Below are 27,984 nucleotides of genomic sequence, written 5' to 3' on the forward strand. Positions count from 1 at the left end.
TATTAAGATTTTTATTCATGGTCTATACATTTAGATATATGCTTTTCTTGGACAGTAATGATGTCTATTTCTTTAACAGATTATGTACTAAAGGGAAACCACACAACTTATTCAAATGAGGATAATCTGTAGAGTGAAAGGGGAGTTATTAATAATTATGCCACAGGGAGATCAGCTCGGTGGTTTGTGACCACCTAGAGCGGTGGGATGGGGAGGGTGAGAGGGAGGGAGACGCAAGAGGGAAGAGATATGGGAACATACATATATGTATAACTGATTCACTTTGTTGTAAAGCAGAAACTAACACACCATTGTAAACAATTATACTCCAATAAAGATGTTAAATAAATAAATAAATAAATAAAAATAATAATAATTATGCCAGGACAACAACAACAAAAACAGATGCTAACTTGCATTTATTGAATGCTTCCATTGTATACTTCTATGCTCTGCACTTGAAATACATGTCTTCATTTAATATTCAAAAACTCTCTGTGAAGGATATTATTAGACCCATTTTACAGATGGGCTGGCTGAGATTTAGACAGTTAAGACTGCTATTAAGTGGCAGAATCAGGACTTGAATCCAGGTCCATATGACTCTAAAAAACCTCACCTTAAAGAAAAAAGAAAAAAGAAAACCCACCTTCTAGCAAAGGAGAAAAACTCATAAACAAACAGTAACAGTGCAGGATGATAAGAGCTCTGATAGAAGAAAATGCAAGGTACATAGGAACCCAAAGGTGAGCCCCTGGTCCAGACTGGGGATCTTAAGAACAGGCCCTCAACACATCCCAAAGGTGGCATTTGAGCTGGGCCCTAATCCCAAATGATTCTCAAATCATTCCAAAATAACTAAGTCAGCAACTATACACACTGACTAATTTCCTTAAATATACCAGAGGCAAAGCATTTAAGAAATGATTACACCATTGGAGAATTTCAACAAATTGCCAACAAGACAGGGTAATAGGAAAAACGTAAATCTCAGTGAACAACTCAAAAGTGTAATGGGGCACCTGGTAAACATCCCAATTATGTATTATCATACATCCTGTCATGGTGATCGATGCTACAGAATATAATTTCACTGAAATACTATCTGTCTTGTCAATAAGACAAGTTGTAGCTGCCCTCTGATGGCTGTGTGCTGCCCCAATCCTAAAGGAAAAGGAGTGGATGCTAATTCCTAGGAACGGTAAGAATGGCATAAGGCCCTGAGAAATAAATAGTAAATGAAGGGCTCACCTTAAAGTGCTGCTCTTGGGTTCAGACTGTTCTCCCATTCACCAGCAGCGGATAGCCTTAAAAATAGAGTAAGTGGTAGAAGGGGTTGGTTGCCGTCAATAACTCCCAGGTACGGGGATGGCAGGACAGAGCAGAATGAGCACCAGCCTAGGTCTCCACGACCGCACTGCTCATCCCAGCTCTCGTACTGCATCGCAGTGTGGTCTTGGGCAAGTTCCCTAACCTCTCTGGATCTGTTCCACCTCTATAAAAAAGAATTCAGTACCAGGAATTCATCGTCTGACATCCTTTCCATCTCTAAACCATGAGCAACTCACCAGGCCAAATTCAGGGTTAGTATTAGAAGAGCCATTCACCTAAGAAAGAAACTAGAAAACCTTTGGTTCTGTGCCTAAAGATGGTCCACTCAGAGGTATCGTACTCTTTGGAAGACTATGTTTAATGACAAAGGATTAGCTTTCCACTTTTTTCCTCACAAGACTTACTAAGGCAAAATGACATCCTCTCTGATTTTTGACCTGGTTTCACATCCTTTTCAATATTAAATGAAATGATGTAACTAACATGCTCACCACAAGATCTGGCACTTATTAAATGGCTCCTTATAAATATTACTTCTTCTGCTTTCCCTAAAGGTTTTGGGTGTCTAATATTCAATTGCCTTGCTGGATTTGTGTTTTCTAAGTAGAGATTTTCTTTTTTTTTTTTTAGTGTGATAAAGTTTTTTTTGTTTTTTGGTTTTTTGTTTGTTTGTTTTTATTTGGCTGTGCCGGGTCTTAGTTGTGGCACACGGGATCTTTAGTTGTGGCATGCGGGCTCTTAGTTGCAGCATGCGGGATCTAGTTCCCTGACCAGGGATCGAACCCGGGTCCCCTGCATTGGGAGCCTGGAGTCTCAACCACTGTACCACCAGGGAAGTCCCTAAGCAGAGATTTTCTAATCCCTGGTTGATACATGGAAACTTCCTCATCAGACATCTCCACTCGGCTAAAGAGACCAACTGTGTTGCTGACTCTCAGAGGCTTGCCAACATTGTCTCCGATAAGACTCAAATAAACAGCACCCTATATCCATTCCTGAGTCCCCAGAATTTTGAGAAATAGAACGAGGAATACATCAGAAGGAATCCCACATGTCCCCCTTATTACTGAAAGAGGCTAAATTGAAACACAGCAAGGTGTGAAAAACAACACTGGTCTACTAACTCCTCTCCAAAATTAGGTGGACACCCACTGAGGCAGAGGTTGGGCTCCCCCTAGAAAAGAGGAAGCGCAGTGGAGGAATGTTCTCTGTGGGCAAGTCCATGTCTAAGGAAGGAAGGGCAGAGCCAGGTCAAGCAGACCCAGCATTTCCTTCCACGTTTACAATCAGGTAAAACCCTCCATCATCCCAAGGGTGGAGCAGTAAAGATTTCCAGGGAGGCTAGGACAGCTCTTAAGGAAAATCCCTCCATATGGAAATGGGGAATGGAAAAAAGGCATTCTCATTCACGAAAGACTGTCCATCCAGAACATCGTGGAAGAAATAAATGAAGAAACAAACTAAAAACCAGTCTCAGTTACACTAGGGAGAAAGGGTAGAAGCAGATCCAGGCAACTGAAGCCCTAACCTGACCACACAGAAGCAGTCAAGATGATCAGATCTCCATTTCAAAATCTCAAAATTTCTAAATGTGTGCCCTTCACGTCCAAAGAGAAGGGAGGCTAGGGTTAAAGTCCTGACCATTTTGAGGAGCGAGGCTGGGGTTAATTTGCTGTGGCCAGCGAAATGGAGGGAGTTGTGTTAAGGGAAACGATGTCCTCTGGGATGATCACTCGGTTGAAAAGTTACTTGACCAAACACAAGCAGGTGGCAGCCCCACTGCCCAGAAGGGGGCCAGCTGCTAATTACAACGCCTCTCTGGAGAAGTGCTTCCAACAGTATTTCTGAGTTGTTAGTTGATTAGGTTTCAGTTAAATCGATAAAGCCTTTAGAGTTAACTATCTAGAAGATATTGCTCCACAATTATAATGCACAGAAAAGTGTTTATTATCAGCTTTCTCTTGTTTTGGCTTAATTATTTAAACACTTGAGATTCAGTGGCTGTCTTCCTGCTGCCCCAGAAACAATCTGAGAGGGAAACCGGCAAACATTTCAAAGAAACCAGATCTATTTCTAACGGACAAATGAATCAAATGAAAAATGGGCTTTTTCTCAATTATATTCAGCAGGAGCACAATTATTCAATAAATCAATGTGCATTTAGCTTAGGATAGTAAAAGCCACAATGTACTGAGTGCTCACCATGTGTTAGGTTTGAGCTAAGTGCTTTGCCAACACTATCTTATTTAATCTTTATAATTTCCCTGAAAGATAAGTAGTATTATGCCCATTTTCAGATGTGAAAACATGTCAAGTCAGTAGGAGAAAGAGACAGGATTCAAATTCAGATCTGTTGGTGTTATGGGTTGAATTGTGTCCCTCACCAAAACTCACATATTGAAGTTCTAACCCCTGTACCTCAGAATGTGACCTTATTTGGTAACAGGGTCATTGGAGATATAACTAGTGAAGTTAAGATGAGGCCATACCAGAGTAGGGCGGGTCCCTAATCCCATATGTCTGGTGTCCTTATCAAAAGGGGACATTTGGACACAGATGCACACAGAAAGAATGACATGTGAAGATGAAGGCAGAGATCAGGGTGATACTCTACAAACCAAGGAACTCCAAAGATTGCCAGCAAATCACCAGAAGCTAGGGGAGAAACATGGAACAGTCTTGCTCACAGTCCTTGGAAAGAACCAAATCTGCTGATTTTGGACTTCTAGCCTCCAGAACTAAGAGACAATAAATTTCTGTTAAGTCGCCTGGTTTGTGGTACTTTGTTATGGCAGCTCTAGCAAACTAATATAGTTGGGTCCCCAAAATCTGTGCCTTTCTGCTGGGTCATGCTAGAGGTCTAGGTGGGCAGAGTTCCTTGCTGCTCTTGAACCAACCCATCTGGTTAGACACCCTGGACCAAGCTTTACTGCAGTTTGGACTGAGATGGTAGAGGTAATCTCTGACAACATGTCTAGTGTGGCTTCTTTCCCACCTTCCCCTGGCTTGACTATGTCTCCACCTGTCCTAGTGTTTCTGAGAAATCAATATTGCCTCACTCTTTGAGTTAGCAGACCATGTGTTGTTCACTCATTCACTAAAAAAATACTGAGCTCCTTCTTTGTTCCCACTAGTCTCTCATGGAGTTCACAGTCTAGCAGAGGAGCATGATGTCAAGAAAATTATCACACTGAAAATTATGACAGCTATACAAAAAATGCTTGTCTTAGAGACCCCTACCAAAATTGAGACTGATCTCTCCTCTGTTCCAAGCTTTACCTTGATTCTTTTTAAAAATAATAAGATAGATATGTCAGAACACCAAGAAACAGAGGCCAAAGAAAACTTAATTGTTTTATTTATTCTGTATTCAAGGCAATGATAAGCAATATTTGGCAATTATCTGCAAATTTTCTCAAATTTAATAAAAACTATAAACCTGTATATCCAAGAAGTTCACTGAAACCCAAGTAGGAAAAACCCAAAGAAAATCACACCAAGGCACATCATAAATAAGCATAAATTCAGCAAGGCAGGCTGAAAATTTATGATAAAGATAAAAATCTTTAAAGCAGTCAAAGGGAAACAAGACACATTACATAGAGAGGATAAATATATAAGACTGCAGAATCCTCATCAGAAACAATGCAAATAAAGAATATGAAGTGCTGAAACAAAACTACCAACAAACAGACTTCCTAACCTAGAATTCTATAACTAGAAAAACTTTCTTCAAAAATTAAGTTGAATTAGGACATTTTTAGTAAATTTAAGATTGAGAGAATGTATTGCCAGATAATGTGCATGACAAAGAATTTTAAAGGACGTTCATTAAGCAGAAGAAAAATAATATGTTAGAAAAGGTAATATATGAGTAAATATAAAACACTTTTCTAATTTTTTAAGTGTTTAAAAAATATAATTGACTATTTAAAACAAAGATAACAACAATGTATTGAGGGTAGAATAATGTTGAAGTAAAATAAATAACAATTGCACAAAGGATGAGGGTGGAGGAAAATGAAATGTTACAAGATACATACTTTAATTATGTGTGAAGTGGAATATTATTGAGATAAAGTAAGTATTTTAAACTTGAGAACAAACAAACAAATAAATAAAGCAAGCTGATAAGCCAATTGTGGAAATAAAACAAATACTAAAAAATAACTAATTCAAAAGAAGATAGGAAAAATGGAAAAACAAACAAAGAAAAAATGAGACAAATAACAATATGATGACCATAAACCCACGATTATCAAAAGTATATTAAACATAAAGATTTTGAGCACTCCAATCAAAAGGCAAAGATTATCAGACGAGATTCTTTTAAAGGCAAGACTCAACTATATGCTGCCCAGATGAAATGCACTTTAAATACAAAGACACAGGATGGAAAAATATACATTTGAAAACACTAATCATACAGTTAGAGTGACTATATTAATACCAGGTGAAATAGACCTCAGGAGAAGGAATATTACCATGCCTAAAGGGAACATTTCATAAAATAAAATGGTCAATTCAGCAAGAATATGAAAAAATCCAAAATGTACATGCACCTAATAACAGAGCTTTGAAGTGCACAAAGCAAAAACTTATAGCCTTATAAGCCTTAAGGAAGAAATGGATAAAATTATGGTTGGAAATTTCAACATTCTTCTCTCAGTAATCAATAGAACAAGCAGACAGAAAATGAGAAAGCATATAGAAGAGTCAAACAACACTATCAGGTTAAATTCATCAATACCCTTAGAACATTTCACCCCAAAACAGCAGAATGCACATTCTTTACAAATGCAAACAAATGTTCAACAAAACAATCCATAGGCTGGGATGTAACATATATCTCAAAAGGTTTAAAACGATAGAAATTACATAAAGTGTGTTTTCTAAGCACAATGGAATTAAATAATCAATAACCAAAATATCATGAAAATCCCTCCAAATATGGAAATTAAACAACATGCTTCCAAATGACCCATGGGTCAAAGAAGAAAGCAAGAGAGAAATTAGAAAATATATTTAACTGAATAATGACAACTCAACATGAATTAAGATTTGGGGATGAATCTAAAGCAACACTTACAGGGAAATTTGTAGCTTTAAATTTTTTTTTGTTGTTGTTGTTGGCTGTGCCACGCAGCATGAGGGATCTTAGTTCGACAACCAGAGATCAAAAATGTGCCCCCTGCATTGGGAGCACGGCGTCTTAACGACTGGACCACCAGGGAAGTCCCTTAAATGCTTATATTAAGGTAATCCTCTGTGACTTTTTTTTTTAATTGAAGTATAGTTGCTCTACAATATTATATAAGTTTCAGGTGTACAATATAGTGATTCACAAGTTTTAAAGGTTATACTCCACTTATAAAATATTGGCCATATTCCCTGTGTTGTACAATATATCCTTGTAGGTTATTTTATACCTAATAGTTTGTACGTCTTATTCCCCTACCCCTATATTGCCCCTCCCCTCTTCCCTCTCCCCACTGGTAACCACTAATTTGTTCTCTATATCTGTGAGTCTGCTTCTTTTTTTATTATATTCACTAGTTTGTTGTATTTTTTAGATCCCACAAGTAAGTGATATCATATAGTATTTGTCTTTCTCTGTCTGATTTATTTCACTTAGCATAATGCCCTCCAAGTCCATCCATGTTACTGCAAATGGCAAAATTTCGTTCTTTTTGAGGCTGAGTAGTATTCCATTGTGTGTGTGTGTGTGTATGCCACATCTTTATCTATTCGTCTGTTGATGGACACTTAGGTTGCTTCCATATCTTGGCAATTGTAAATTGCCAACATAGGGGTGCATGTATCTTTTTGAATTAGTGTTTTTGTTTTTTTCAGATATATACCCTGTGACATTTTAATCCTTAAAAAATTATATGAGGATTTCTGAACTGTACTGTGTTTCTCTTGTGTCAAAGAGTGCTTGCTGAAGCTGAATGTGATGGTGGAGTTTGGGGAGCAGGTTTACTTCAGTTCAGTTTGACTGGGTCAAAATACATGACAGTTAAAATACTTTGGGTGTCTAATTGTTTGCTTCCCAGCCCAGGATGAAGTCAGTAGTTTTTGCTTCCTTTTCTTTTGTTGGAGAGCAATGTGCTGCAGTAGCTGTGAGCTAACCAACATTATCATCACAGTAGAGAAAGAGGAATGTGGTCTCTGTAAAAGCATCAACACCATGTGGTGTGCGGGCTACTGCTATACCCAGGTAGGTACTTTGCTTTGAAGGAAGTGAGAGTGCTGAGGGTCTGGATGAGGCAGGCTTCATTTATTCCCACTTTGTCAATATTTTGTCTCTTCTGAATAACAGCCACGAGCCCTTTAGTCAACACTGTCTGTGTTGTGATTGAGGTAATTTACCATGATATCATTTAGATGTTTGGGTTTGGATTTAATTTGGGTAAAACAAATTCGGGACAGCTCAGATTGATGTAAATGAATGCTTCAGTAATGTGCCAACTCTGCATTTTAAAAGAGCATTTTTCTGCTAGCTTTACCTATTGAGGGATAAACATGGGCATGAGTACATATCTATATTTAATCATGGAATTTTGCCAATAGTCTTAAAAAGCCAATTGCAATAATAAAAGGCATACCTCTGCAACAGGAATAGTAATAACATTCATTTTAAAGCCAAATAAAAAATGCAAGCAGCCAATTATAAAATTCATTTTATTGGCCCATCTTTAATACAATACCAACGAGCAGCCTGAGAGCAATCAATGCCTGTAGACTAGAACCAAAATGAATCATCAAACCCACACCCTTCTTTATGCTGTTAAGAAAATCAAGGAATAGAGGTATTAAACCATTTGTCTATAGTCTCACAGCTTCTCCAAAATAAACCAGTTAAAGGGGAAAGTGTTTCTTTGCCATTTTTCTGTTGTACCTGGCTGTGCAGAAGTTTGATAAACTGAAATTGAAAGTGGCTGCTTTTTAATGAAAATACTTAGTTTGATATTAAATGAATTGATCAATAAAACTCAACTTACTGCACTTTGGGTGAGATATAGACCCAGTGGCCAGCTAGGGAAATGAATTAACCCCCAGTCCCCTTTCTCCCTCAAAGCCAATTATTTCTCATTGGGCAAGTAGAAGAGTGAAATATATCTGGCCTGATTTAGATGTTCTGATAGTGAAACTGTATCATATACTTTTGGGTTAAGAACCCCACAAAGGTACAGAATTTAAGGCAGTGGCAAGGAAGAATCTAAAAGGCAATAGAATGTCCAGAATTCAGTATGAGAATTCCCAAACACTTTAGGCAAAATATCAATAATTTAGCTTACAGCTCTTATTCCTCTCTTAAATATACACAGAAAAGAGTACTTGGAAATACTTTTCTTCCAAGTGCTATGTTTTTACCTGTCATTAATATAGCTTAAGATTACAAGGTACAAAAAAAAAAAAAAACACCCATCCTTAAATTGCAAAGGTCATATCTTCTAAAGATATCCTTTATCTTTACATGTTTTTATGCCATACAAATTCAAAGGTTTTATAGTTTCAGAAATATTAAATATGTGGGTACTCTCATGGCAGAGAGAAAAGAGACAGTTATATTTTCTATAACACTTCCACGACAGTTCAGAAAAGTGGTATAAATGTTCCTTTATGAGGTCAAGTTTCCTGTGCTTAAGTATCCTAGAAGCTGATCTTCTGAGAGCAAATATTAGAGCAAGCAGTATTAAATCCCTGTCTTATATTGACTAAGCCAAACAGAAGCTTGCAGAATATTGTAACCTAACTCTCTCTCTCTTAAACCACTCAGGATCTAGTGTACAAGGATCCAGCCAAGTCCAACATCCAGAAAACATGTACCTTCAAGGAGCTGGTGTACGAGACGGTCAAAGTGCCTGGCTGTGCTCACCACGCAGACTCCCTGTATACGTACCCAGTAGCCTCTGAATGTCACTGTGGCAAGTGTGACAGCGACAGCACTGACTGCACCGTGCGAGGCCTGGGGCCCAGCTACTGCTCCTTCAGTGAAATCAAAGAATAAAGAGCAGTGGACACTTTGAGCTGCCTACCCTTGACCTGAAGGACCAAGACATCCAAGACGTCTGTGTGTACATGCGTCCAGGCTGCAAGCCACTGTGGGAGACCCCACTGATGCCTGCTCTCCTGCAGAAGGGAGCTCCAGGAATGGAGAGTGTTGGGGCCTGGGGCCTGTCACCACTCAACCCTATATTCCTAGTTCTGGGCTCTGTCGGTTTCATTCAACTTGAATGCAGGGGCTGTAAGCTGTTTCCCATTTTTAATAGACTTAGAGGTCCTCTAGAGCAACCCTGTCATTTTACAAACGAGAAAGCCTAGACTTAGGAGAAGGAAGCCTCAAGATGATGGTGTAGGAGAACTAAATGGAACACAATCTCCTGTAAGATATATGGCCTGCAAGAGCAGAGCCGGTATCGCTTTAGTGTCATGGAGCAGGTACCTAACTCTATGTCTAACTGTTTCATTATTAAGAGGAGAGTCAGGAAGGTAGGGATACTAAATCAAGACTATCCACTTTATTGCCAGCCTATGCAGGTGCTACAACAGTTCCACCTCACCTGTGTTTTCTGGCAGAGAAGTTGTTGACTTGAGAAGGTGGGAGCAGGTGTGGGAGGGTGGTAAGCTGGGAAACAGTGCAACCATTCACAATTTGCAGCCTTAAAAACCACATCTTAATTTTTATTTCAAATTTGAATTAAGAGCCAAGATGAGGGGGCTTCCCTGGTGGCGCAGTGGTCGAGAATCTGCCTGCCAATGCAGGGGACACGGGGTCGAGCCCTGGTCTGGGAAGATCCCACATGCCGCGGAGCAACTGGGCCCGTGAGCCACAACTACTGAGGCTGCGTGTGTGGAGCCTGTGCTCCGCGACAAGAGAGGCCGCGATAGTGAGAGGCCCACGCACCGCGATGAAGAGTGGCCCCCGCTCGCTGCCAGTAGAGAAAGCCCTCGCACAGAAACGAAGACCCAACACAGCCAAAAATAAATAAATAAATTTTTAAAAAAAAGAGCCAAGATGAGAACTATGAATTTGGGTCTGTGGAAATTCAGTTGCAAGATCAACAAATATCCTTTCCTAACTTGCTAGCCCCTATGTACTTTGCCACCTAAATAAACTTGATCAAGAACTTCCAGCCTTCTCAAAGCTCCCCCTCAGGCAATAAGGCATATCACCTGTCACTCATTGCTGTGCCACCTGTACCAGAAATCTCTTCCATTGCTGGGATGGGAACCTTGAAGTCCACATGACAGCACTTTAGGCAACTTAACAGGCTACATTTAACTTACTTGCCAATTAACTTTTCAGAGAAATAGTTCTCTTAAAAAGAGTTGGCAGTCTAGAGAGAATAGCTGTATTTTCTGGGCTCTCTCTACATTTGCTTTATCACTTGACTACATGTTCTCCCAAATCTATGATTTCTTTCAAAAGGGTGGACTCTGAAAATGCTTCGTGACTTAAATTACTTTTAAAGATAATAACTTTTTTTTTTACCTGAATGTTGAAACATACTTAAAAATCAAAACTGTTGTCTAACAAAAGCACAACTTTGGATTTTTCCATGCTCTTGAACTACTTGCTCATGATACATACATGTGTATTTTCATAATATAAGTGGTAACATTACTAGAAATCTATTTTTAAATGCTTCTATAAATATCACCTGTGCTTACTGTTCACTTGGGAGTATCAATAAGAATTTTGCTGGATTTTAGTGTTCTTTTTTCCCTAAAATAGACCTTCTGTCATTTCTTGTATCATCACTTTTTAAATTTATTCCCACCCTTAACCCCCAGTCTACACTAAAATTGATTTATTCCCAGAAAGCTCTTAGCATGTCTTATCTGTAAGACTCAATGGGAAGTTTTCCTCATAACCTTTGGAATCTAGTTAAGTACTAGAGCTGATATACTTTCCAGCACATGGATATCAAGGATTATTCTTCTCAGGAGATGCAGAAAATGCTTTTGACAATATTCAACATCCTCCATGATAAAAACTCTCAACCAATTGGATATAGAAGGAATGTACCTCAACATAATAAAGGCCATATATGACAAGCCCACAGCTAACTTCATATTCACTGGTGAAAGATTGAAAGCTTTTCCTCTAAGATCATGAGTAACAGAAGGATGTCTACTCTCACCAGAGAATATTCCAACATTACCAGAAGTCCTAGACACAGCAATCAGGCAAGAAAAAGAAATAAAAGTCTTCCAAATCAGAAAGGAAGAAGTAAAACTGTCTGTGATTGCAGATGACATAATCTCATATGTAGAAAGCCCTAAAGACTCCACTCAAAAACTGTTAGAACTAATAAATGAATTCAGCAAAGTTTCAGGATACCAAATCAACATACAAAAATCCATTGCATTTCCATATACTAACAACAAAACTATCAGAAAAAGAATTAAAGAAAATAATCTAATTCACAATAGCATCAAAAACAATATAATAGCTATGAATAAAGTTAACCAAGGAAATGAAAAATCTGTACAATAAAAAATATAAGACAATGATGAAAGAAACTGAAGAAGACACACATAAATGGAATACTATCTCATGTTCATGGGTCAGAAGAATTAATATTGTTAAAATATCCATACTACTCAAAGCCATCTATAGATTCAATGTCAAAATTCATCTTTTATAGAAATAGGAAAAACAATCCTAAAATTTGTATGGAACCACAAAAGACCCTGAATAGCCAACTTGAGGAAGAAGAACAAAGCTAGAGGCATCACAGTTCCTGGTTTCAAACTATACTACAAAGCTACAGTAATTACAACAGTATGATACTGGCATTAAAAAGACACACTGACCAATGGAACAGAATCAAGAGCCCAGAAATAAACCTATGCATATGTGGTCAACTAGTATTTGACAAGGGAGCCAAGAATACACAGTGGGGTAAAGATAGTCTCTTTATTAAACGATATTGGGAAAACTGGATATCCACATGCAAAATAATGAAACTGGACCACTACTTTACACCACTCACAAACTAACACAAAGTGAATTAAAAACTTGAATGTAAAACCTGGAACCATAAAACTCCTAGAAGAAAATATAGGGGTAAGCTGCTTGACATTGGTCTTCGCAATGATTTTTTGGATATGACACCTATAGCACAAGCAACAAAAGCAAAAATAAATGGGACTACATTTAACTAAAAATCTTCTGCACAGCAAAAGAATTGATCACCAGTTGAAGAGGCAACCTAGGGAATGGGAAAAAATATTTGCAAACCACATATCTGATAAGGGGTTAATATCCAAAATATAACTCAGTGTAAAAAAAAATCTTATTTTAAAAATGGGCAAATGACCTAAACAGACATTTTTCCAAGCAAGACACATAAATGGCCAACAGGTACATGAAAAGGTAAAATAGCACTGATCACCAGAGAAATGCAAATCAAAACCATGATGAGATATCCTGTCACACCTGTTAGAAGGGCTATTATCAAAAAGATAAGAGATAACAAGTGTTGGCCAGTATGTGGAGAAAGGGAACCCATGCACTGTTGGTGGAAATGTAAATTGGTGCAGCCACTATGAAAAACAGTAGAGAGGTTCCTCAAAAAAAATTAAAAAGTGAACTACTATATGATCCAGCAATTCCAATTCTGGGTATATATGAGAAGGAAATAAAGTCACTATCTCAAAGAGATACCTGCACCCCCATGTTCACTCTAACATTATTTTAAATAGCCAGTACCTTGAAACAACTTAAGTGTCTGTCAGTGGATGAACAGATAAAGATGATGTGGTATGTACACACAATTGAATATTATTCAGCCATAAAGAAAGGAGGAAATCCCTCCATTTGTAACAACATGGATGAAACTTGAGGGCATTATGCTAACTGGAATAAGTCAGAGGAAGGCAAATACTGTATGATCTCACTTACATGTGGAATCTAAAATAAACCACAGAGAACAGACTGGTGGTTGCCAGGGGTGGGTGGTCAAGGAGGGAGAAATGGGTAAAGGTGGTCAAAGGATACAAAGTTCCAGTTATCAGATGATAAGTTCTGGGGATCTAATGTACATCATGGTGACTATTATTAACAATACTGTATTATATACTTGACAGTTGCTAAAAGAGATCTTAAAAGTTCTCACCACAAAAAGTAAATAAATAAATAAATAAAAATAGAAATAAATAAAAAGGTAACTACATGAGGTGACAGATGTGTTGACTAACCTTACTGTGGTAATCATTTCACAATGTATACATATATCAAATCATCATATTTCACACCTTAAACTTAATGTTGTATGTCAATTATATCTTGATAAGGCTGGAAAAAAATTAAAATTAAATTTCTAAAGAAAAATAATTATTCTTTCCAAATGAATTTTTTTTCCATTCAATTTGAAATTCTTGAATTGAGAATGAGTACACGTTAAAACAGTGGGCCTCTCATAATAATCATCTGCTCTGTTCTTCACGAACAGATGTGATTATATTTTTTGACTGTACAAAGATCTAAGAACAAACAAAATGAAAGCTGAATAGAATCACGGAATGGAGAGAGGACTGAAGGCCATCTAGTTCTGTGTTGCCATTTACTGTGTGCTAACACTGAGGCCTGAGATCACATAGGATCAGAATTAGAACCCTGTACCCCTTATTTTTAGTCTCTCTTCAGATTATCTCCCATTATGCCATCAAAACACTTTGCCAACCAAACTAGATCATTCAAACAAGGCTATCTGCAAAGTGTAGACTATCACATACATCTATATTCTCTATAACATTTTTATGTCAAGACTAGACTGCAGTTCTGGTGATCAAAAAAAAAAAAAAAGTTAGTAACTCTGTGGATGTAGGGATTCTGTCTGCCTCTGTCTGCCTTTGGGTAAACCCTTGGCACTTAGGAGGTACTATTAGTGGTATAAATGGATTGATTCAAACTGAACCGAGAATCTGTTTGCCTGCAATTTCCATCCAATTTTCTCTTTTGGAACCATCCAAAACAAAATTAATCTCTTTTCTGTCTGAACACCATTCAAGTAAGGAGAGCAGCTATGTTCTTGTTTCCAGCCTGAAGATTAGCAGTTCATTCAACTGTTCTTTGAATAATCCAGGGTTCAGACAGACCCTTCCACAATCCTGATCAATATTCTTTTGTGTGCCAAGGGCCTATATAAAGTATGGGGATTCATAAAGGGCAGAATGGACCCAGACTGAAGACATTAAATAACTGCAGACAACAGACTCAAATGGAAGATCTTTGAAGAGACAACAAATGTATTATAATTATGTCCTGAGCACCTGGCCCATCCTAGGCTCCAGCGACTATGTCTAAATGACCTGATCAGAGCATTGTCTTGCTGCTCTCCCTCTGAAACCATTAAGACAAAGTCTTTTGCCCATTTCAATGGTAAGCATTCTTTTTTGCACTCAGTGTTACTCCCTACCAATGTACTTCAGTTAGCCTACTGAGTTTGAAATTTATATCATTACTTCTTCTATTTCTCTTCACATAGAAAAACAGGAAAAAATACTCAAGGCAAGAACTTAAAAGGAGGAGGTGAAAGATCTAAGACCTATCGAGATTATCAATATTTTACCAATATAAACACAGAAATTTTGTTTACATACCATGGGCTGCCCAGACAGGTAGCCAAGGAATACTGGTCTGAGCAAACCTGAGTTGCTAATAGGTAGGTAATATAATAGATGACTGATAGCAGAGATGTGAGTTCAGACCCCAGGTTGGCTCCTTCCTGTGTGCTGTTGGTCAAACTATGTAACCTCTCTGAGCTTGGGTCCTCATTTTCAAAATAGCAATAATATTTATAGCTAACATTTATATGGAAGCTACTATGAGCCAGGTACTATTTTATAACTAACTCATTTAATCCTTGTATAGTCCTCTGAAGTAGGTTTATTACTATCTTTATTTCACAGAAGAAGAAATAAGTTTAGAAAGATTAAATAATTTGCACAAGTCACACAGCCAATAAGTGGTGAAGCTGGGTTTTAAACCCAGGCAATCAGCTCCAGAGTTTCTGTTTCCAGCCATTACACCGTACTGCCTATACTCTCATAAGCATGAATTCCAAAATATTCTCTCCTATTGCCATCACTCCTCTCAGCAGCAGGAAAGAAAAGCGAGAACTGGGCTAGAACTCAGCCAGGAGGCCTGGATTCCACTCACAGCACCTCCCTGACTACCTCTGTGACTCTGAGCAAGTTACTTTCTCTCTGTGGGCCTCAGAATCCTCATGTGTAAAATGAAAATGTTCAGGGGTCATGAATCCATGCTTAGAGATGCCCAAGGAATGAATGAGACAGACTAAAGTGTATCCTTTCCACAGAGAAACACTTTGCTTGCATATATAATACATAAATTACGTGAGGACATAAGAAGCACTCAATACAATTGCATCTATCATTATCATTTACTTTTCCCTTTCCCTTTCTGCCCACATACCTCGAGTGTTCAACCTTAGGAAAAGTTAGAAAAGCTACATCTCTCAATTACGCTCACCATTTCAGATCCCAGAGAAAGTTATTAGCATGGAAATAGCCTTGCAGAGCTAAGGCCAGAGGAAGGCCAGGAACCAGCCCATTTCTGAGCCTGTTTAGTCTTCTAACAGCTGACCTCGACTCTCTGGCCGGCTCTGAGCCTGCCACACCAACAGTTCTTCAGACCCAAGGCTGTGAATGCACAGTGTTCTACAAGCAGTCATAACCTCCCAAATCCACTTAATCCCTTAATCCTCACCTCCCAGCACGGCAGGAGCTCGCACTGAACACCTGCCTCTCAGCCTTTACCCAACAGCTTCCACAAAGACCTGAGCCCAGTCCCAGCTACTCTGCTCCAACGTTCTCAAACCCTGAGGTTCCTGCTTTTAGAGGAAATGTTCTAGCGCATGGCTGAAGTTTGCTAATATGTAAGAGAGAAAATCCAAAGTACATTTGGTATTTGGACAAATGTCAAATGTTTTCCCTATGCACCAGATTTAAAATATAAATGGGGGAATTTAAAAAAAAAAAAGCAAAAGGCAAGCAAGCAGGCTGCTCTGATTCTGGTGCTGCTTCTTCTCCTCCAGTACAGGATTCTAGAAGGGTAAGTGAGATTCCCACTGTATTCTAGAATGTTGACCTTATTATGCCCTCCTTATTGCCATTACTCCCCACAATAGCAGGAAAGAAGAGAACACTGGGCTGGAAGTCAGTCAGGGGGCCTGGGTTCCACTCACAGCAACTCCCAGACTAGCTCTGTGACCATGGGCAAGTCACTTTCTCTCTTCCAGCCTCAGAATCCTCATCTGTAAAATGCAGATGTCTGCAGGTCACAAATGCATGCTCAGGGAGGCCTAGAGAGAACTGCAATGAGTGAAATAGACTAAGAATCATTCAACAGAGAAACACTTTGCTTGCATGTTAAATACATAATAACATTCTCCATTTTCATAAAGAAATATGCCAATTTCATTTAGTAAACTTTTAATTTTAGAATAGTTTAAGATCTACAGAGAAGTTGCAAAAATAGTAGCGCTCCAATATACCCCCCACCCAGTTTCCCCTTTTGTTAACATCTTACATGAGCATCATGCATTTATCACGACTATTTTTTATCAGTCTATCTACAAATATGAATACGGAGAAATATATCTCTACTTAGGAAGAACAAAGACAATTTTGTGTTGATAATTCAGCTTAAATTAGAGATACGGTAGGGAGTAGAGGAAATGATAGTTAACAGGCACAAATCCCAGGAATGGGAGGAGCTGCAGCCCAGATTCAGGGGATGAATGCCACACAGAAATGCAGATCCTGTATTTCTAGATCTCTGGGTTTTATCTTTGTTTTTTGTCTTACAAACAAACCAAAAATCGAGATTTTTATGTCAAACACATCAATTTTTAAAATTTTGAAGGTAGGCTTATTTCTTTTCCTTTCTCAAAATACTACGCTGGCCGAATAAAACAGATATACTAACTGGATTTGGCCTATGACTTTCAGTTTGGGATCTCTAGTTATATTAGTTTCACTTGGCCAAAGTCAAGTGTTAGCAGGACTGGTTCCTTCTGGAGGCTCTGAGAAGAAGGCCTATTTCCTTTCCTCTTTCACCTTCCAGTGACCACCTGTTTTCCTTGACTTGTGGAGTACTGCTCCGTCTCCAAAGCACATGACTCCAATTCTGCCTCTGTCATCACATGGCCTTCTCTGCTGACTCTGACTGTTCCTGCATCCCTCTTATAAGAAGTGTTATGATTACTTCAGGCCCACACACATAATCCAGGATAATCTCCCCACCTCAAGATCTTTAATTTAAGCACATATGAAAATTCCCTTTTGCCATATAAGGTAACATTCACGGCTTCCAAAAAATTAAGACATGGACATATGCGGGGGGTAAATATCCAGTCTACCACATTAGTTTAGAGGCTTAGTTCCTTTCCAGCTTTTGTATTTAAGGATTCTCTCTCAGATCACTTTCTTAGGATGCCATCTTCTTTCTTATGATTCCATTCTCTTGGCCTCCTATCAGAGAAGCCACTTTAGCAAATATTTGGGGGGCAGCTGTCATAAGCCCAGCAGTGTGCCAGGGACAAAGGGAAGAAGTAAATACACAAGGACAAATATTCTCTATTTCAAAGATTTCTGATATACTTGGGAAAGCACAAGAATTTACAGAAGGTACAATATTCTGAAAACTCACTTTTTTAGAAAGATTTTCATTAGATCTAGGGGAAAACATTGGGGATACACACATTTTTGCAGAAGAATTTTACAAAACTATGTATTATTATCATCAATTTACTGACACTTGACAGAACACCTATTAGTCACCATGTCCACATATGAACTTAATAATCTGTACTAGAGAGGACACAGCCTGTGAAAACACAGGCCCAGGATGAAGGGCCTGAGAAAGGTCAATATCTCTGAGATTAAACTCTTGGAGGGTACATGGCCAGAACCACCTTATTCCCCTAAACCAAAATTTATGCCCAACACTACAGCCATAAACTATTAAGCCAGAAGGGCATCTTTTCACTGGAACCCTAAAGTGGACATCTTTTGGAGTATCTGCCCCATATTCCTACATCCTTTCTCTGGGAAATACATCTCCCTGTAACTCATTAAAATGCCTTCTTGGCATACCTTTGCAATCACTGACTCCAGTTGATTGAGCCAGTAGGCACTTGCTGCATACACTTCCATCCCTAGACATTTGGAATTAAAACCAAGAGTTGAGTTGGTTGAGGCCTCTAACATAGACATCTGGAAGATGAAGAATTATAATTTTTCTCCATCATAGACTGGAGTAGAGGGAACCACTCCACACAAAGAGAGAGCAAGCAAGGCAAGACACAATCACACACAGAGAAACTAAAGTGATATCCAGAGGAGCCTCACAGCTTTTACGTTTTGCTTCCAGTCGCTTCTTTGATTTGGCTGCATTATTGCCTTGAGTTCCAAAAGACAACTCTGTTTCTTTAAATAAATTTTCTGTCTTTCTTTAGGTGAGACCAAGTTGACTTCTGTCATTTGAAACTAAAAAAGCGTTACAGTCCCCTGCGAGCTCTCAAAGAGCTTTCCCTGAAGGCTCCCACTCACTGCCGTCTCCGCTGAAAATGTTTCCTACTATTATTGCATTTGGATCCTTGTCCTTCAGGAACCACTTCAGAAGAATTTGGTACCCGGCATCTATAAGATTTGAGGACAGAGGACACCTTAGGCAACACAACTCACACATCACTTTTGCAGAAGTGAAATGTTTGGCCTAATTTCTCAAAATAAAGTCATTTGTATGGGTGGTGAAATTTCTCATGTCCCAGGTGCTAAACGGTTTCATGTAAACCTTGAAAGTTTACAGGAATTTGATCCTCATCCCAGGCGCTGTCCAAATTTTAAGGAATGAAATGAGGTTTGACAGATACCTGTTTAGTGCTTTCACTTATTAAACAAGTATGTTTTGCCATTTATAGAATATATTCACTCACAGTACCTCATTTGACCCTCACAACAGTCCAGTGAGAAAGATCCTATATTCCCATTTTAGAGATTTCAGCAGTGTTTAATGATATGACCTAGTGAAATGGCACTGGATTCTGAGGCCCTTAATACTTACTTAGGGTAAGTATTAAGTCTAACTAATCCTAATATGCTAATCACCCTGCACAGTAAATGACACATAGTGTTTCAGGAGTGACAAGTCATTTCATGTTACACAGCCACTCCAATCCACTGATATTGGCTACCTGCAACACTGTGTTGAGAAGGATTCTGGGAGTGCATCTGGACTCTGAACAAGTGCTGTGACTGAACAGTGCCGCCTGCTGGCATGTAAGGGAGAGGACAGTGGCAGCACAGTGCTCGGTATTTCCATCCCTACAGTCAATGCTCTATAAATGTTCGTTGAGTTAAACCAAAATTGGCAGACCCAGGACTGAAAACCAAGTCACCTGATTCTGTTTGCTGGTGTTCTTTCCATTACACTAGACAGCATCTTCCCTCTCACCCCTAAATTCTAAACCAGGGGTGAGAAAACTACAGCCCAAAGATCAAATGTGCCCTGCTGCCTGTTTTTGGAAATGAAGTTTTACTGGAACACAGTCAGGCTCGTTTGTTTATGTATAGTCTGCACATGCTTTCCTGCAACAATGACTGAGTTGAGCAGCCACAACAGAGACCACGTTGCCCACAAAGACTAAAATATTTACTATCTGTCCCTTTATAGAAAAAGTCTGGCCAATCCCGCTCCTAAACCAAATCAAAGAAGTTCAAAGCAGCTCCAAAGAGATCAATGTTATTCTACCGTTTTTTCTCCATAGAAGAAAACTGCCACCTTTGAGCTTTGGTGACTACATAAGGTACACCTTACCATCATTAACATTCTAAGGTAAAGCAGGCAAGTGTGTACTCCTTATTTGCACATTCATGGATTGGCATTTAGAAAAGAAGTATCTGTAATATGAATTAAGGACTTTAACTATGTGTGCCTGAGGTAATTTATTCACTGAAGAGTAAAAGAAAAGTACAACATAAAATGGTAATAATCAAATTAAAACCTACTGTAAACTCCTATTCGCCAAGGATCCAATCAGCCAGAGTCATTACTTTTTTTTTTTTCCTTTATGGGGAGAAATACTGAACAAGGATTGGTTAATGAAATTGATGAGAGAAACAGTTTTCAGCATATCCACTCATAAATAAAAGTAACTGATTTTCATAATTATAATACTAAAGCCTTATGAGTTATGTAAAGATGACTTAGTAATCTTTATGAGACTTAGAGGACAATATTAAGCTAACCAGTGCTAATGAGCCAAGTTGCCTAAGTTCTGAACACACAGGAGAATAGTACATTGGTTTACCCTTTAACTTTTGGTTTTTATGCAGTATTATAGGAGTTAACCCAAGGAACAGAAAGAAAGAAAATGTATTGAGTTAGTTCTCTCTTTCTCCAACAGATTGTGTGGATCACCAAACTACACAATACAACACTCACCTTGGTGATCATTAAATACTTGTGAGCAATAAGGTAATTTATACATCGCCACCAACTGCAGTGGGAGAAAATGATAATAAAACATCAAACACAAACATGCAATGTAGTATCAGATATTATGGGGAAAACATTGTGATAGAAATTCTGCTGGGTTGATTAAAAATATGGTGGCTAATAATTCCTCACATCCAAGTACATACATATTACTCCTGAGAACAAGAAGTGGATCTATTCTCTTCCCCCTTGAATTTGGGCAGGGCTTGTGACTTACTCTGACCAACAGAATGCAGCAAAAGTGGCATTCTGAGATTTTCCAATCAGGTCGTAAGAGAACCATCTCCCTCTTGGAATCTAGCTGCCGTGCCGTGAAGAAGCTCAGGCCGAACTCTAGAGCGAGAGAAGCCATGTGGAGGGAAGCCCTGCCAAACAAGAGGCCATCTTGGGCATTTCTGCTCCTAGCAGCTCCCCACCAAATGCAGCTGCTTACATGATCAGAATTAGTAGAATCACCCAGCTGAGCCCAGTAAACCCACAATAATAAAGTGTTGTTTTAAGACACGATATTTTGGGGTGGTTGGTTACATAGAAGTAGATCCTCAAACAGAGACAGGTTTTGTGGGGAAGATCATTTAGACTGATGGGCAGAGATGGACTTATGAGAAGTTGTTGTTTGAGCTGAGTGAAAAGAAGGAACCAGTTGTGAGACTCTCTGGTGGCAGAGCATTTCAGGCAGAAGACATAGCAAGTACAAATCCCTGGGGCAGGAATAAGCTTGGTGCGCCTGAGAAAAAATTAGAAGCCTGATATCACTGCAATGTAATGAGGAAAGTTGAATCAGAGAGAGAGGGAGGGGCTAGATCCTGGAAGGACTCGTAAGCCACAGTAAGGAATTTAGATTTACTTTTAAGCCAGTGGAAAACCATTGGAGATTTTTAAGCAAAAAATGATACAAACTGATTTACGTTTTGAAAATATCATTCTGGTTGCTGTGTATAACTATGGCTTTGCCTTTCCTAGAAATTTTATATAAATGCAATCATACAAAATACAGTCTTTTGTGTCTGGCTTCCTTCACTTATAATGTTTTTGAGATTCATGCATACTACTGTGTGTATCACTAGTTTCTTCCTCTTATGCCTAGATGGATTCCATTATATGCATATGTCACATTTTGTTTATCCATTCCCCAGCTGATGGGCATTTGGTATATTTCCCATTTGGGGCTAATACGGATCATTCTACTACGAATATCTGTATATAAGTCATTGTGTAGACACAGGTTTTCATTTCTCCTGTGTAAATATCTAGGTAAGTATATGCTTATGGAAGGGTATGTTTAACTTTTTGAGAAACTGTCAAACTGTTTTCCACAGTGACTGTACCATTTTAAATTCCTGGCAGCAGTGAATAACAGCTCCGGTTTCTTCACATTCTCATCAACACTTAGTGCTGTCTTTTTCAGTTTGGCCATTCCAAGTAGGTGTACTGTGGTATTTCATTGTGGCTATAAACTGTATCTTCCTATTAACTAATGATGTAGATCCTATTTGCTTTAATGTGCTTATTTGGAGAAATAGCTACTTGAATCTTTTGCCTATTTTTTATTAAGTTATAAGAACTCTTTATATATTCTGGATATATGCTCTTTATCAAATATGTGCTTTGAAAATATTCTCTCCCAGTCTGTGGCTTGCCTTTTTTTAATTTTCTTAATGGAATCATTTGAAGAGAAAACATTTCTAACTTTGGTGAAATCCAATTTTCTAATTTTTTGTATAGCTTGCTTTTGTGTCCTATGTAAGAAATCTTTGCCTAACACAAAATCAAGAAAATTTTCCTCTATATTTTCTTCTAGAAATTTTATAGTTATAGCTATGACATTTGGGTCCATTATCCATTTCTTCAGCAGAATATTATGTACTGCCAGATCAAATTTGAGGGTCATCTCTGCTTATTTTAAGGAGTTTAATTAAATTCAGTAGGTTAAAATTTATTTTATAAGTCAAACAAGTAATAGGTAATCTTTGGAAAAGGAGGGATCTATCTATTTTTCAATCATTATATCTTGGCCAAAACTGTGTATTCCCAGTCATGGACTCATTTACTCTATGAAATGCATCTTGAAACTTCTTCACACCCTCCACCCTAAATCTTCTTGATCTTGGGAGTGAAGGCAGGGGGTAGGGAATGTTCTTCTTACTCCTAATATTTCCTTTCATGTGATGGGAGATCCACTAGCTTAACATCTTGAACTCCTTCTGCCCCATCACTTATCCCCCAGGGAAGAAAAGAGAGGTATCTAGTTGTACATTTGTAACCCTGTCCCTTGTTTCCTCCTTGGGAGATGGTGCGTATGCAGAGAATGTGTTCCCACTTGCCCTCAACCATGCAGTAAACTTGGTGTAAAGGTCCCACCACTGGGAATGGGGTTGAAGGGAGCGGGGGGCCAGCACTGCTTGTGACTGGATGGTAAGTCTCTCTACCCAGGGATTTATTATTAGGAAGCCCACTAGCCCACAGATATAAGCCACATCCTGCAATATCAGCTTTATCCATAATAAAGGTAATATTTTGGCTCTATTTAGTTAACCTGTTCTCTGGTTTCTCATTTGGTTCAGAACCCAGATGTGGAATGCTGTTATTTGCTTGAACACCCCCAAATATTTCCCAAATGTCATTCCTTTGGGTTTCCTAACTCTATCCCTCTGACCTTGTAAATTTTTGTTTCTCTCTTCCTATGACCAACAGATTGAGAATTCATATTTATAGACAGCCAGCATTTTTATCTTTAAAGTATTATTACAAATTTTTGTAAAATACAAATGCACAAAAAAGGAAGAATATTAACATTACTTATCTTCCACCCTCTAGAACTGTGCACTCCAATAAGGTAGACACTTGCCCTACATGGCTATTTAAATTAATTATAATTAAATTATATTAAAAATCCAGCTTCATAGTCATACTAGCCACATTCCAAGTGTCTGATAGCTACATGTGACTAGCGGCTACTGTATCAGGCAACAAAGGTAGAGAACATTTCCATCATCATAGGAAAGTCTATTGGATAGACTGCTCTAGAAAAAATTTGGGATTTAATATGGCCTTCTATATTCAATATATATATTTATATGTATATAAGTGTACATATATATTCATATTCCCCCCTTCCATAATATCATTTTGGGTGGCTCTGCAAAGTATTTTTCTGTATTGATTTCTTTACTATAATTTCTTTATCCAGCTGTTGGATACAGACTCTTCCAAACTTTTTTCATGACAGCCAATGATGCACTGAATATTCTTGAATACCTTCAAACTGTCTTAAGTTCCTGCAATGACTCACAGAGTCAAATGGCACACACACTTTTCACATTGCTAGGAGTTATCATCAGTTATCAATAGAAAGAGGACCCTGGCTTGGAACACGTCCAGCCCTCCTACTTGTCTGAGAGAAGTGGAGAATAATTTAGAATGACTTTACTTCTTTACAGAAAGCCGCTAGAAAAGCAAAAAGGCCAAAATGTGAGCTGTTCGTTAATATGTTAAGGATTCCTGGGAGTCTGCTGATTGCAGTCACAAGAACATGCCTCCTGGAAACTGCTGCTCTTTTTTATTCACACCCCAGGAATATTTCTAGTGTTCCTTTAAACACCGTGAGAATCAAGTTGTTCTCATAGAGATGCTTGGAACCTTTCTTGCTGGGAACTGGAGAGTTAACTTAAGGCTAACCGCGGTGTGTTTTGCCATTGGCATGTCCTCATTCTCTGCTTGGCACCTCCTGCCATATCATATGTGATACTGTTACCACTTTGGTTTCACTAGGGTGGCTAAGGGTATCTACCAACATGGAAGGCACTGGAAGCACTTTTCCAGCTGTGGCAGGAGAGTGTAAAGACTCGAGAGACAGACTGCCCGGCTTTGGACCCTCGCTCTGCCACTTGTTAGCTGTGCGACTTGGCCATGTTAAGAAGTCTTTCTTGCTTCAGTTACCTCATCCATAAAATGTGATAATTAATAGCATGTTCTTACATGTCTGGCACATATTAAGCATTAGGTAAGGGTCTGATACCTTTATCTACCTTTACCCATACACTGTGCTTCTGGTGGGATGAGAGAGCAGCAAGTTCAGTCCACCAAATCATTAGCTAACATTGAACCTGAGTCAACTAAAATACCTAAATCAGCATCTCCCCGAGGGTGCCACATGGGTGGCACATTTCCTCTGTAGGGAGAATGGGTTATGATTCAATCAGTTTGGAAAACGTTGCTCCTCTCCTAGAGTTAGAATACACATTAGCAAATCCGGGGTTCTGAGAAGTCCTACGACAAAGAAACCTGTTGACTTTAACTATGCATTTTCTAAAATTATTTGACGCAGACATTTTTCATTGAATAGCCCCTCCTTGAGAACAGGCTTTGGGCAATGCTGCCCTCCTATTAGCACAGTGTTTTTGTTTATTTATTTATTTTTATTGGAGTATAGTTGTTCTACAATGTTGTGTTAGTTTCTGCTGTACAGCGAAGTGGAGTTCCCCGTGCTATACAGCAGGTTCTCATTAGTTATCTGTTTTATAAATATTAATGTATATATGTCAATCCCAGTCTCCCAATTAGCACAGTCTCTATAAAGACATCAGTTTGTGAAAGGAACCATTAGCTGTACTTTCCCTCAGAGACATCTGTTAAGCTTCCTCCCCTCACCCCCATCTTGTGCTTGTACTATTGATGTATCTAAACTTTTGGCAGAACTTGACATTCTTTCTAATCAGTTCTGTCTTATCTTGTCAGCTTCTGTCTTTTCTTTTAGCTTACCAAGATTTGGGGAGAATCTAATGATTAAGTATGCATTCCAGCTTGTCTCCCAGAAAATTTATCAGCTTGATTTATTTTGTCTTCCTCCAGGCATTTGGCAAACATATAAAGGAGAGTAGGCTCAAGAATAGTGCCAGTCTGCTCGGGATTGTTTTCAAATTGTCTGGGTCAGTAATATCTAACAACCCTGAAAATAATTCTCACTAATGTGTTGGTGGTAACAAATATTAAAATAAAATATTCTTCCAAGTATTTTGATAGGAGCCTGGCTGAAGACATCACCTTTGATGGAATGAAAAACTGGTTTTATTACAAGTAACTGCTAGTCAATTGGTGGCTGAAGGGGGCATGCTTTAAGATAGTTTTGGGTCACCTCTGGGACCCATGTATTTACCATAGATTCAGAAGGAAACAGTTGCAGTGTATGTCACATATTTGCAAATTTGGCCTTATCCTAAAGCAGAGACTAATATTCTTCCTTCTGCCTGGTCCAGTGGCAGGCCTTGCAGACATCTGGGGTCAAAGATAATTTTGGAACCTCTTAGGCTTGCTGCCACCTAATCTATTCAATCCCTAGCACTAGCCCTGCACAGAGTTTCATTGATTACCTATGATAGAATTTCTTTAGCAAAGCACAATTTATATTAACAAAGCAAAAGCAATAGTTTAATAAAATTGCTTTAAAATCAAAGCAATATAATCAAAGTCATCAGAACCGGTAATCAAAACAAATTATGAAAACAGGAAATCCAGGAAGTGTTTTATATTTCCCTTTTGCAAAGGACAGTGGGATTCTATTGAAACAGAGTTTACTGTTCTTCATATTCAAGTCTATTAAGGTTACAATCATGCCAAAGCCCCTTCTAAATAATATTATCATATTTTAAGAGGTATAGTAAAAGTGTGTTTTAAAAAGATTATTCAGAAAATAAAGTGCCTTTGTAGCACATGAGGAATTGTGGAAAGAATGAGGGGAGATAAGACAAGTGTCCTAAAACATTTGAATATTGAAATGTGCTTCATTACAACTTCCACTGGCATTCAGTAATGATCACCAAATTCTTATGTCAAGCCAAGACATTGCTGCTGGGCTCCAGACCAAAATTTCCAACAAACTACTAAAACTTATCTCTGCAGGATTACAAAAAACACCTAAAAATTCACAGGTCCAAAACTGTACTCATTGTACTGTATCTCCTCAAACTGGCTTCTTCTTCTTTGTTACCTATGCTAGGAAATGGCACTAACACCTCCTGGTCACAAAATCAGCTATGCGGTGTCATCTTAGACTCTCTTCTCATCCCTACAACCAGCGACTCATAAAATCCAGTTCCTACAAAAACAACAAACAACTATAGTAACAGTAGCTTACACTTTTTGAGTGTTTCTATGTGCTGGTCCTCATCCCAGGTGCTTTACATATATTAATTCATGAACGGCCTTAAATATTACTCAAATCCTTTCCTTCCACTCCATTTCTACTGCCAGCTTCCTAATTCAGGGCTTGTCATTTCTCCTTTGGATCACACTGCCTCCTAATTGATGTCTCTCACTCTGGCCACCTCAGCCCACTGGTCTCTCCTCCATATTGGGACAAAGAACCTTTCTAATTCTGAAACTTGATCTTGTCACTTCTCTGTTCAAAATTCTTGCATGGTTTTCTGTGGACTACAGGATAAAATTCAAATTCCCTAGTATGATGATGGACAAGCGCTCTTTAGCTATTCCGTTTACTCTCCACCTTGCACTTTCTTTATAAATCACTTTGATGTCCTGAAACACAGTACACAAATTCACTCCCCACCCCCCACCTCCACATACCATGTGCAGGCTGGAATGCCCTTCCCTGCTCCATGCTGGCTCTTGAACTCCTTTACTCCTTCAAATCCCAGTTCATACTTCACTGTGTCTTTGAAGCCTTCTTTATCCAACTGCAAAGTTCTAGCTCTGTATTTGTATTTATTTTCTTTACAAATTTCCGTCCCCTAATAGACAGTGAGCTCCATAAAAACAAGTCTAAAACTTTATATATTTTGATATCTTCAGGTCCTGACTGTACAGCCTCCTTTCAGAAATAAAAGTTTTACTTCATGGAGAGTGAGAATACATAACCTCCCTTCTAGTTCCAACATTCTATAACATAATAGCTTCCGAGACCTAACTATATACAGGGAATGCTTGATATTATACAGATATGAACCCCAGTCATCCCTCCATTCATTCATCAATGGCTGTCTGAAGATAAGGTATTGATGTGTGCCAGATGGCATATTCTAAAAATTGCCACAACAATATCTCCCATCCCTCATGGTCTTCTTGCAATGGACGTGACTCTCTGCCCATTGAGAGGT

At 38.6% G+C, this 27,984-nt stretch overlaps 1 pseudogene across 1 annotated transcript; it reads left to right on the plus strand.

The window, feature by feature from the left end:
• Positions 1–364: 364 nt before the first annotated feature.
• On the plus strand, positions 365–27,705 carry LOC309667847 (follitropin subunit beta pseudogene; annotated as a pseudogene). The gene is made up of 2 exons: positions 365–7,552; positions 9,116–27,705. The product of its transcript is annotated as a follitropin subunit beta pseudogene (transcript).
• The last annotated feature ends 279 nt before the right edge of the window (positions 27,706–27,984 follow it).

Source organism: Balaenoptera physalus (assembly GCF_965194825.1).
Source record: "Balaenoptera physalus genome assembly, chromosome: 10".
Taxonomy (NCBI): Eukaryota; Metazoa; Chordata; class Mammalia; order Artiodactyla; family Balaenopteridae; genus Balaenoptera; species Balaenoptera physalus.